The sequence below is a fragment of the Lathyrus oleraceus genome, chromosome 2, assembly GCF_024323335.1.
Source record: "Lathyrus oleraceus cultivar Zhongwan6 chromosome 2, CAAS_Psat_ZW6_1.0, whole genome shotgun sequence".
In the NCBI taxonomy this organism is placed as follows: Eukaryota; Viridiplantae; Streptophyta; class Magnoliopsida; order Fabales; family Fabaceae; genus Lathyrus; species Lathyrus oleraceus.
The window spans coordinates 234996960-235007229 of record NC_066580.1 but is presented as its reverse complement, the minus strand read 5'-3'; the positions used below and the strand labels follow the sequence as shown (position 1 = coordinate 235007229).

The window sequence follows — 10270 nt, the reverse complement described above, 5'->3', positions numbered from 1 at the left end:
CCTTGAGATGAAGCAAGGAAATTCGACGATGGTAGAGTATGCTGCAAAGTTTGAGGAGCTAGTGATGTTTTGTCTGCATTATAATAGTGTTGCTGCAGAGGGTTCGAAGTGCATCAAGTTTGAGAGAGGGTTGTTTCTCGAGATTAAACGATGTATCAGGTATCATGAGATTCGTTGCTTTTCTGTACTACAAGAGTATTTGTGAGAGGAAAGGGAAGAGTCAAAATTGTGGAAAGTCATATAGTACTCCAGCTGATAAAGGGATACAACGGGTCCTAGATGAGAAGAAGCTAAGTGAGGGAGAGACTCCTACTTATGTGAGATGCTTATGTATGGTGAGTATGTACATTGTGCTCCTGAGTGTAAGAGCACAACTATGAACTGCTTCAAATGTGGGAAGCCATGTCATTGCGTTGCGGATTGTAGGAGTAATAACCTAACATGGTTTAACTGTGGAGAGCGAGGTTATATTAGTACCCAATGTGAGAAACCTAAGAAGGCTCAGTCCGGAGGGAAGGTTTTTGCGTTGTCTGGATCTGAGGCTATTGCCTCAGATAACTTGATTCGAGGTACGTGTGTCAAACCCTTATTCCGCCCCTCATTCAATAAACCAATACATCTATCATGACATCTGGATCATCTATATATTGGAAGGATATAATTGAGAGATTTTTTCCAGGTCAAGATGTTGACCAATGGATGTTGTACCCCAAAATTTGCCCTCCCCTTTTGCTTTTTATCTAACCTATAACTTAAGACCCATCTATGCTCATCAGTACCTCATTCGTATTCATCATTCATTCATGATTAAGCATTTGCTAACAAGTATCATAGATTCAAGGACTGTAGTTTTCCTCGTAATATGAGTTGAAACCCTAATTGCTTGATTATTTGGGACCTTGACTCTTGAAACCTATCATGACATTCATCTGTGCATCCTAACACCAATTCTTGGCTATGCTCCTTTGGGATCTTGTTGCTTAACCTTTTGTGCATTGACTTGGCTTCTGAACCCTATATGTGGGTCCATAGCTTTATATGTATTTGAGGAGTTTTGTGCTTGGTTTAGAACCCTAATCAGGGATAATTGGTGTTCAACCTTGCTTGGTTGACTTTTGGACTTGGGATTCATCAAATCCTTAGCCATTGATCTTGGAAGGTCATGAATCATGTGGCTTATTTAAGGGGGTGGAAACCCTACTTTCTGACTATATCATCATCATCATTAGTGGGGAATATACTAAAGATTGGGGTTTCATCTGATTCATCTGGACTATTATGGATGGTCCATGGGCTTATTCATGGTCTTGATTTGGTGATTGAGATTCATACAAAGCTTTGCATGGTCCTAATATGTTTCTTGGTTGGTATTCATCTGGTTTGATTCATAACATGGAATATTTCAAAGGCATTGTGGTACATATTCAACTGTCCATAAGAAAGTACACCTTTTTACAACTGTTGACTTTTGGTCGACTGTTGGCTTTTTGGTCAACCAGTTGACCAAAGTCAACCATCTAACCAACATTAATTTATTAGTCCTGACCCATGTCCACGCTCACATATAAACTTTGGTTGTTGTCCAATCGTGCTCATACACCACTTCAAACCGAATTCCATTACTTCCAAATATTCAAATTCCATACATTTTCATTGAACAATAATCCCATGCATTCTAATTCATAAAGTCCATTTCAAACTACAACCCCACATGATGTCCAACAAGCTTCATAACATTCCAAGCCATTCTCATATCAAATACCATTTTCATTTCAAAGTTCACCATGTCCATTTTCAAATCCAAAACCATATGCCATGTTCGAACATTTAAACCATTAGCATGGGCTAATTCCAAACCAATAATATCTAATAGTTCATTACTTCATACCTAGAAACTCATGTCAAACCAAATGCTTTACATTACAATACTCGGCCATAAAAACAATTGACATTTTCAAGTCTATTCCCATTTTTTAATCATGGCCAAATACAAGACAATTCCTTAATCATTTGAGTTAACCATTACATTCAATTTCAAACCACAAATCATATTACAATTCTAAAATCCATTAATCATACATCATGTATTCAAAACCATGTTCTACAAAATAAATATGTACATACAATTACCAGCTCAAATTACATTCATTACCATACATCCATATCCCAAATTAAAACAAATCAACAACCAAGTACAAGGATTATAACTCCCAGCTCCAATAGCCAATCCCACGAGTTCCATGAGTTCAAGCCGGTTTCCATTGGTCTGAATAAAGACAACTTACTTGCTTCCTGCACAAAAATTACAAAGAATCAAACATTTCAAACCAAATCCAACTTACAAAATTTCAATTCCAAGTTACATATAACCATTCACCATGACCAAATAACCTAAACCCTTTCATGCCAAGGCCAAAAAATTGTTGCAAACCTGCCGAGCCTAGGCCAAAGCACAAGTCCAAATCACCATGTTAAACCCGACGAAAGCAAGCCAATGTAAGGTCAAATTCATGAGAGAACATATAGGCTGCAACACCAGCACTGTACATAAGCACCTGCAATTTCATTTCAATTTCATCAATGAATAACATGCATAATTGTCACATACAAAACCAATATAATCCCACATTCCATGCCTAAAATATGACATCCAATCCATATCACAACAGGTCAGCAACATCAACCTTCAAAACCTGCATCAACCAATTTCAAGCAAAAACAAACAAACAAGTTGTTTAGCAAACTACATAGCAAACAACCATAACATGGCAGCATCATACATGTCATATCTAACATCCAAAGCAACCATCAAGTTTCATAGCTTTAACTACCATTTCACCACTAGCAATGTAAATATGGTAACATTATTAACATCAAGTTAGCATAGCAGAATTTGAGCCATTTAATATCATAGCTAACTTCTAAAACAAACCTAACCATTCATCTAACGGAAATTAGCAACTGAACTCATTTAAATTAACCACTAACATTCACAAAATAACTAACTATAACCAAAGTTTTAATGTTCATTAACCATCCAATTCATGACAATTAACAGAATTTAACAATTTAATAGCTAACAATCAATATAGCAGTACTAACACATATTCATAACAAAAATCATTTTAACCAACATGGCTAACTCAAAATAGTAACCGAATTAACAGAAGCAGAAAACTAAAATAATTCAGTTTCAATGACATTTCACACATTTCATTTTGTCACTAACTCTTAACAGAATTCTGCATATTATGTTAATTAGAATCAAATTTTGATTTCAATTTCACCTGCATTTCTAACAGAATGAGGAGGCTATAAATATGACTCACCATTTCTGCAACTGGGGGGACTTCTCTTTCTTCTCCATTTCTACTACTTCTCTTTATTCACCATTTCTGCAACTGGAGCGACTTCTCCTTCTTCTCCATTCTGTAACTAGATGCTGTGACTCCATTTGTGCAGCTGGATTTGGCAACTTGATTCTGCAACCCAATGCCGCCATTGGATTTCACCGGATTCTGCAGCCGAAACTCCTTCACGCAACAACCACACGCATGCTTATCAGAAAAAATTGTAAACAGAAGGAGGAAAATCAAGAGTGAATCGAAGCAGTGGATTTTCCATCTCTTCAACCAACAGAAAACGGTTCAGAACAAGCACTTAAATTCCAACGTGACGATTATCAGAGGATCGAAACAGGAGAAGTAAGACTTATTCATTCACACCATAGATTCAAGCACACATACAAAAGGAAAAACTCACTCAGTGATAGAGGGAGGAGGAAGAAGAAGCAAGACAGAGAGAGAGGTGGACGATCGAAAGCAAACCAGTGGAGCTTCGAAGTGAACATCCTCGATGAACTCAGAGCACAATTTGAAATTGGTGCTTGTCATCAACCACACATTCATCACGAATACGAAGCTCACATCTGCAATACGCCACCACCGAGGACCGACGAACACCGACTACACTTCGAACCGGTAAGTTTACTCCTCTCTTTATCTTAATTTCACAAAGTTATGTTCGTTTCTTCCGCCGTGTTTTTGGATTCGTTGGAAACCACTCGTAAGCAAGGCATCGGAGCTGATTCAGGGCGGTCTGAGAAGGAACTCTGCCGAAACAGCTAGGTCACAAGTGGAAAGCTCTCAGGTGCAATCCAAGATGAGTGGGCACCATCTGAAGATTTTTGAATCCTTCTTTTTTGGATTTTTTCAGCTAAACTTTGGGCCCTAGGCCCAAGTATCCGTCCTGGTAGTTGACACCTCCTACCCGTACCGCACCCCCCATGGCGTGGGCCTTCAATTCCTGAGTTTCATGGGCCCTTTCCTTTTTTTTGTTCTTCTTTCTTTATTTTTGTCTTGGGCCTTATTGTTTGGGACTGGTCTGCATTGTTAATTAGGTTTAGTTAGTAATTTAGGATATGATTAGTTAGTAATTAGGATTAGCTAGTAATTAGGGAATAGTAAATAATTAGGTTTTTATTAGTTTAATTAGCTTTTGTCAGTATAATTAGGATTTGACTAGATTAATTAAGATTTTAAGTCTTGGTTAAATTAGGATTTTATTTCTTGATTAGTGAATAGTTAATTAGATTTTTAGAAATATGTTTTGATTAATTAACTATAATAATAGAAATTTTAGTTAGATATTGTCGCATTACGCGAAAAAACCGGCGGGAAAATAAGAACAACAGAGCCGCCACCGTGCGTTATTTATCCCAAAAGAGGGAAAGGAAACGCTCAGAGTAAACCTGGAAAAGACGTGGTCTCGCGACCAAAGAGAATGGGATCGGGAGTCGGTTATGCGAAAGGAAGGTATTAGCACCCCTACGCATCCGTCGTACTCGACGGGATCCACGCACTAAAGGAAGGAAAATGGTTGCTAAAACACTGCTCACACACACACACTGGCTGAAAGAGACACAGAAAACAGACAAGACTGAAACTGACTCGGCAGGATGTCGCATCCTGGGCCTACTTAGTCTATCAGGCATAGACATCAGAGTCGAAGTAGTTCGGACTGGGGAAACGACACATGCTCGCTAGGATATCGCATCCTATGCATACGTATCTCCTTGGACGAAGGAGAATCAGAGCATTCGTAGCTCGGCTAACACGCACACAAACAAACACTGGCAAAGGTAAACGTGGAGCCTGAATGCCAATCACTGGACATACATCAGCGTCCGAACCAACAAACACACACAGGAAACCAACTGCCAATCGTTGTACTTACGTCGGACTCCAACCAGAAAAAGGAGAAACAACTCACACAAACAAAACAAAAAGGGCGCCCGGAGAGATCAGCTCATCTCCTGCCTACGTACCTCATCTGGTATGAGGATCAGGGCGACGTAGTTCCCCTACGGAGGGAAAAAGGACTAGCCTAACCAGATAACAGAGGGAGACACAACTAGGGAGACTACGACTCGAGCCTAGATGTTATCATGCAAATCATCCCTAAGTTATGGTTTCTAGCTAACTTGCACAGGAAGCAAGCCTATCCTAAACATGACTTGCACAGGAAGCAAGCCACACCTAACCTAACTTGCACAGGAAGCAAGCTAAACTAAACCTAACTTGCACGGGAAGCAAGTCAAACAAACACACAAGCACAAATAGCACACACTATACACAAGCAATGGGCTCACACAAAGGTTAGGCATTGAAGCCAACTGGAATAGGGTTAATGGTGCTCTTAACCTTGACATTGAGAGCCAAGGTGAAGCAGATGAAAGGTGAGTGAAGATAAGACTTCACAGCTCTTATCCCGGGCCTGGGAGAGCTTAAGACAAGAATGTGTGGGTTCAGAAAGTGGGAACCCTTCTACACATTTAAAACTGACTCAACTGTACAATTGTACAAGATCTTGGGTTTGTATCTGTAATGCATCAACACAGTGGTGTGAGCAAAGCAGATGACACACAGAATAGCAGGGGATAGGTTGCATATCCCTTGGGTTCTGCCAATTGCCTCTTCACTTAGGAGGTCTTTGACTCTATACAAGGACAAATGTAAACAGTCACAAACATTGCCTCTTAAGGAGGACTTCAGACAGTTGCCTGGCCAAGTAACAGGCCAGGTCTTCCAGACTACATAAAGATGAGAAATTACACCTCAATGCAAATTGCTATTCAAGCAAAGCAAAGCAAAGTTCACAAGGAACTAAAAGCAACTAAAGGTACCTGAAACCAGTCAGACAACATCAGTATACAAGTCAAAGTTAAATCAAAATGAAACAGAGGTCAATAGTCAACACAATCAGTTTAAATGTGCAATGCACAAGGCTCAAGCATATGAGCCAAGCAGCCTATAAAACAAACAAGTTAGTCATGATAATCAATTAAAACTCATTCAACTTGTATAAGTTTCTTTGGGCAATTGCTTCTTAACCTGAAAAAATGAACTCAAACATGAGCAACAGGACCACTAGGACAAGCCTAGGGTCAAAAGGGGATGAGAAAGTCAAAACAGCAAGTGGAATCCAATCAAAATCATATTCAAACAATCAAGAAACAAACTCAATTGGTTCCATGTTCATATCATTCTTCATCATCATTTCATAAGCAAATTAGGTCAAAGCATGGCATATGGAAGCTCATAGAAGTCAACAGCAAGACTCAACTCAAAACCAATCATAAACAATTCAAAAAAATCTCAAACAATTCATGATCAAACATAATCCATAGAATGGTATGCATATCAAATTTCAGCTCAATTGGATCAAGGGAAGTTGGTCAATGAAAATCAGAAAGGCAAGGCAAGTTCAAACATGCTCAATGAAGTCAACCAAACATACACCAACTTCAATAAATCATAAATCAGTGATAGAAAATGAGAAATGAATGGGACTAAAACCATGATGAACCTTAAGATGTCTACTAATCACATGTCAAATTTCATGTCCATCAAATAATGTATGAGAATTTCACAAAGCATATGGCATCAAGTGTCACAAAAGTCAACATTTTGGTCAAGCAGGGGAGAAAATTCCAAACAATTAGGAAATGCCATCAATAAATCCATAAAAAATCACATGTAAACTAGACATCCATAAGTATGTTCATGCAAAAAATCAGACCAAATTGAGTTCATTAGGCAAGGTAGAAAAAATCAAGAAGTTGGACATCAATGGTGTGACACAAATTGTCACACCCTAATTCAAAAAATCATAACTCACAAACCAGCAAAGATAAATTCACAAACTCTATACCAAAATCACCATGAATGTGTCTAGTTTAAGCACAAAACATTTGGGAGCCATTGGATAAAGCATCATCATTTCACAATTGATTTGGCAAAGTGTACAAAAAATGGACACATGAACAAAACCCTAGCACAATTAAAAATCCATCCATGCCAAAAATCTGGAAAATATATGATAAAAAACTAGAGACCAATATGAACAATATGCAAAAACTCCCATGAATTTTAGATGAATAATGGTTGACTTATGAATTTTGTAAGTTTGTGTAACAAATGAAATAAAAATTGTAAAATAAAATGATTTAATGGATTTAATGTAACACGGCATGGCATTTTTGTAATTAAGGGATCAGCTTAATGGAACGCAGCATTCCAAACATGAGCGTGTCACTCGGTGATTGGTCATGGGCAATGTAATAGTACATTCATGCAAGGCAAAAGAATTACACGACCAAACGCGATTCAATAGGAATTCTGGGCATGGCATTTAGGTTTTCCGCTACTGTTCATCATCATCACCAAATCGTGGAAAAAAATTTTGCCCAGAAATGAACAATAAGCATATCATTAGAACCATCAGGCAATGCACATCAACATTATAACATCCATTTTCCTTAACTCAAGCTAACAAGGATGAATCATGCAAAAACATAAATGAACATCAATCTTTAGATCATTGTAACTCTCAAAATATCCAACCGTTTTCATCGATTCAAAGCTTAAAATGACCAGCAAAGTAAGACCTAGCTAAAGCATGGCATGATTTAGTGAATGGTTAAGGTCGAATTCTTACTTGATTTGAAGAACAGTTATGATGTAGTTGTTGTTTGGTTGCAAATGGCTGAAACAGGTGCTCCTTCCAGCTCTAGATGATGAATGGATGAAGGCTTTTGGCTCAGCAATGTTGGAAATAGCTCAAAACACGATCTGCCATGGATGAGCTCTTGTTGAAACAGTTGCTTGAAAGGCTTTACAGCTGGGTTCTTGTGCTTGCAAAAGGTTGACAAAGGTTGGCAAATGATGGAAGCAAGCTCAGAATCACGAGCTCTTTTGAGATTTTTCAAGAAAAGTTCAAATGTGCAAAAATGAGGATTTGAGAGAAAAATGCAATTTGGTCTGTTTGTGAATAGTGGCTAGGGTTTTCAGAGAGAAAAAGTTATATATGTACTCTGTTTAGTGTGCTAAGCTTGAGTAGTTTAGGTGGTAATTGGAATTTTGGTTAAATGAAGTTTTTGGTTAATTTGATGAAATTCACTTAAGTGGCAAGGTTTGTGTGTACAGCTGCGAATTTGGGCCTTGTACACACTCCAAACATGTTTTTTGATCATTTTCAATTGGTAGGAGGTGTTGGAATTGGTTATTTTGCAAAGTCAATTTTTTACCTCACTTGAAATAATTCAAGTCACTTCAAAAAGTGCCATTTTGATTGGTGAGTTTTTGGTAAATTGTGATGACATATTTGGAAAGAAGGCATCAAATGTGACTTGTAGCAAAAAACCCCACCCAATTTGGCCAAATGGTTTGGAAGATATGCCACTTTGAAGTTCAAAAATTTCTGAAAATGATTTGATCATAACTTGCCAACCATACATGGGAATTGAGTGTTCTTAGACTTTTTGGAAAGGCAAGAACAAGATCTTCAACTTTCATGTTGGGCAAAAATTCATTTGAAGCTTGTATCATGATGTAATTTTGAGGATCAAGACTTTCCATTTTTGGCAAATTTCAATTACAGGTCAACTTTCTATTTTTGGAAATTTCTTGTTTGACTTCAAATTCTTCAATAATGATGCTTGACATGTTATATGAGGCTTATATGGACATGAATGAGGCCTCTCAAACCAATTCCCACCATCAAATCACTGATTAAATGCACAGTTGACCAACAGTTGACTTTTTAGGGTTTCTGGTGAACTGCACACTGACTGATGACTTCTGAGCAATCAAACCTTGACCAAATCACTTCAAAAGGATCCCTAAGTCATGTGAACATGTTGGACCAACCCTAGGGCCTTGTCTCATTGGAAATTGTACTTGCTTGCTTGACTGACTGATCTCCTGACCAGTTTGACCTATTTCTTCTGAATGGCTTGCACTTGGGCAAAAGGGACAATGCAATGTTATGCAGTGGACCATGTTAATGCTATGACCTAATATGAGAATGTATGTACAAAAGGTAGGTGCAAATTTGAGGTGCTACAGCTGCCCCTATTCAATCAGCTGGGAACCCGAACGGATGATAGCAACGGCTGTCAGACTTTCAGGGTAAACAGGGATTGAATACCTAAGAACCGTAGAAATTTGCACTCTGCCGGATATGATACAATAAGAACCACGTCGTTTACTGATGACGACTGCAAGTGACAACTTCAGAAAGCGAAACCATTTACCGATGGCTAGAAACTGGAAACTTGATATTTACCGATATCAACTTCAGCGAGACCATTTACCGATGGCTGCTGGGAAACAACTTCAGAAAGCAAAACCATTTACCGATGGTTGGAAACTGGAAACTTGATATTTACCGATATCAACTTCAGCGAGACCATTTGCCGATGGCTGCTGTAACTGGGAATTCGATATTTACCGATATCGAAGCAAACGGGGCCATTTACCGATGGCGTCTCCACTTGGGGAGGAACAAAATATATTTGTAATGGAATCAGACAAGACGTTTACTGACGACTCTTGGGGATCTTGATTTTATTAACAAGAAAGTGGCGCACGACCATACATTTACCGATGACTGGGATGAGACCCGATGTTTACTGACATCGAAAGATGATGTTTACCGACATCCAAAAAATGACCAGACATTTACCGATGACTGGGGAAAAATTTACTGGGAAGAGAAAAACAAATATTCACAACCGGAAACCAAATAGGACATTTACTGATGACTCTACTGGGGATTTCTAGCTGGGGATTATCAGACATTTACCGATGACTGAGGAAAAGACTCGATGTTTACCGACATCGAAAGATGATGTTTACCGACATCAAAATGACCAGACATTTACCGATGACTGGGGAGAATACCCGATGTTTACCGACACCGAAACAAT

At 38.5% G+C, this 10270-nt stretch overlaps 1 long non-coding RNA gene across 3 annotated transcripts; it reads right to left on the bottom strand.

Moving 5' to 3' along the window:
* Nucleotides 1-2049: 2049 nt before the first annotated feature.
* Nucleotides 2050-4181, bottom strand: LOC127118995 (uncharacterized). 3 transcript variants are annotated; one of them, XR_007802524.1, is made up of 4 exons: nucleotides 3763-4181; nucleotides 3330-3533; nucleotides 2432-2693; nucleotides 2050-2292 (listed from the first exon to the last, which is right to left on the bottom strand). It is a non-coding gene; the product is annotated as an uncharacterized LOC127118995 (long non-coding RNA). The 3 variants fall into 3 exon arrangements; XR_007802522.1 differs by having other exon boundaries at nucleotides 3330-4181; XR_007802523.1 differs by having other exon boundaries at nucleotides 2432-2555; nucleotides 3330-4181.
* Nucleotides 4182-10270: the final 6089 nt, after the last annotated feature.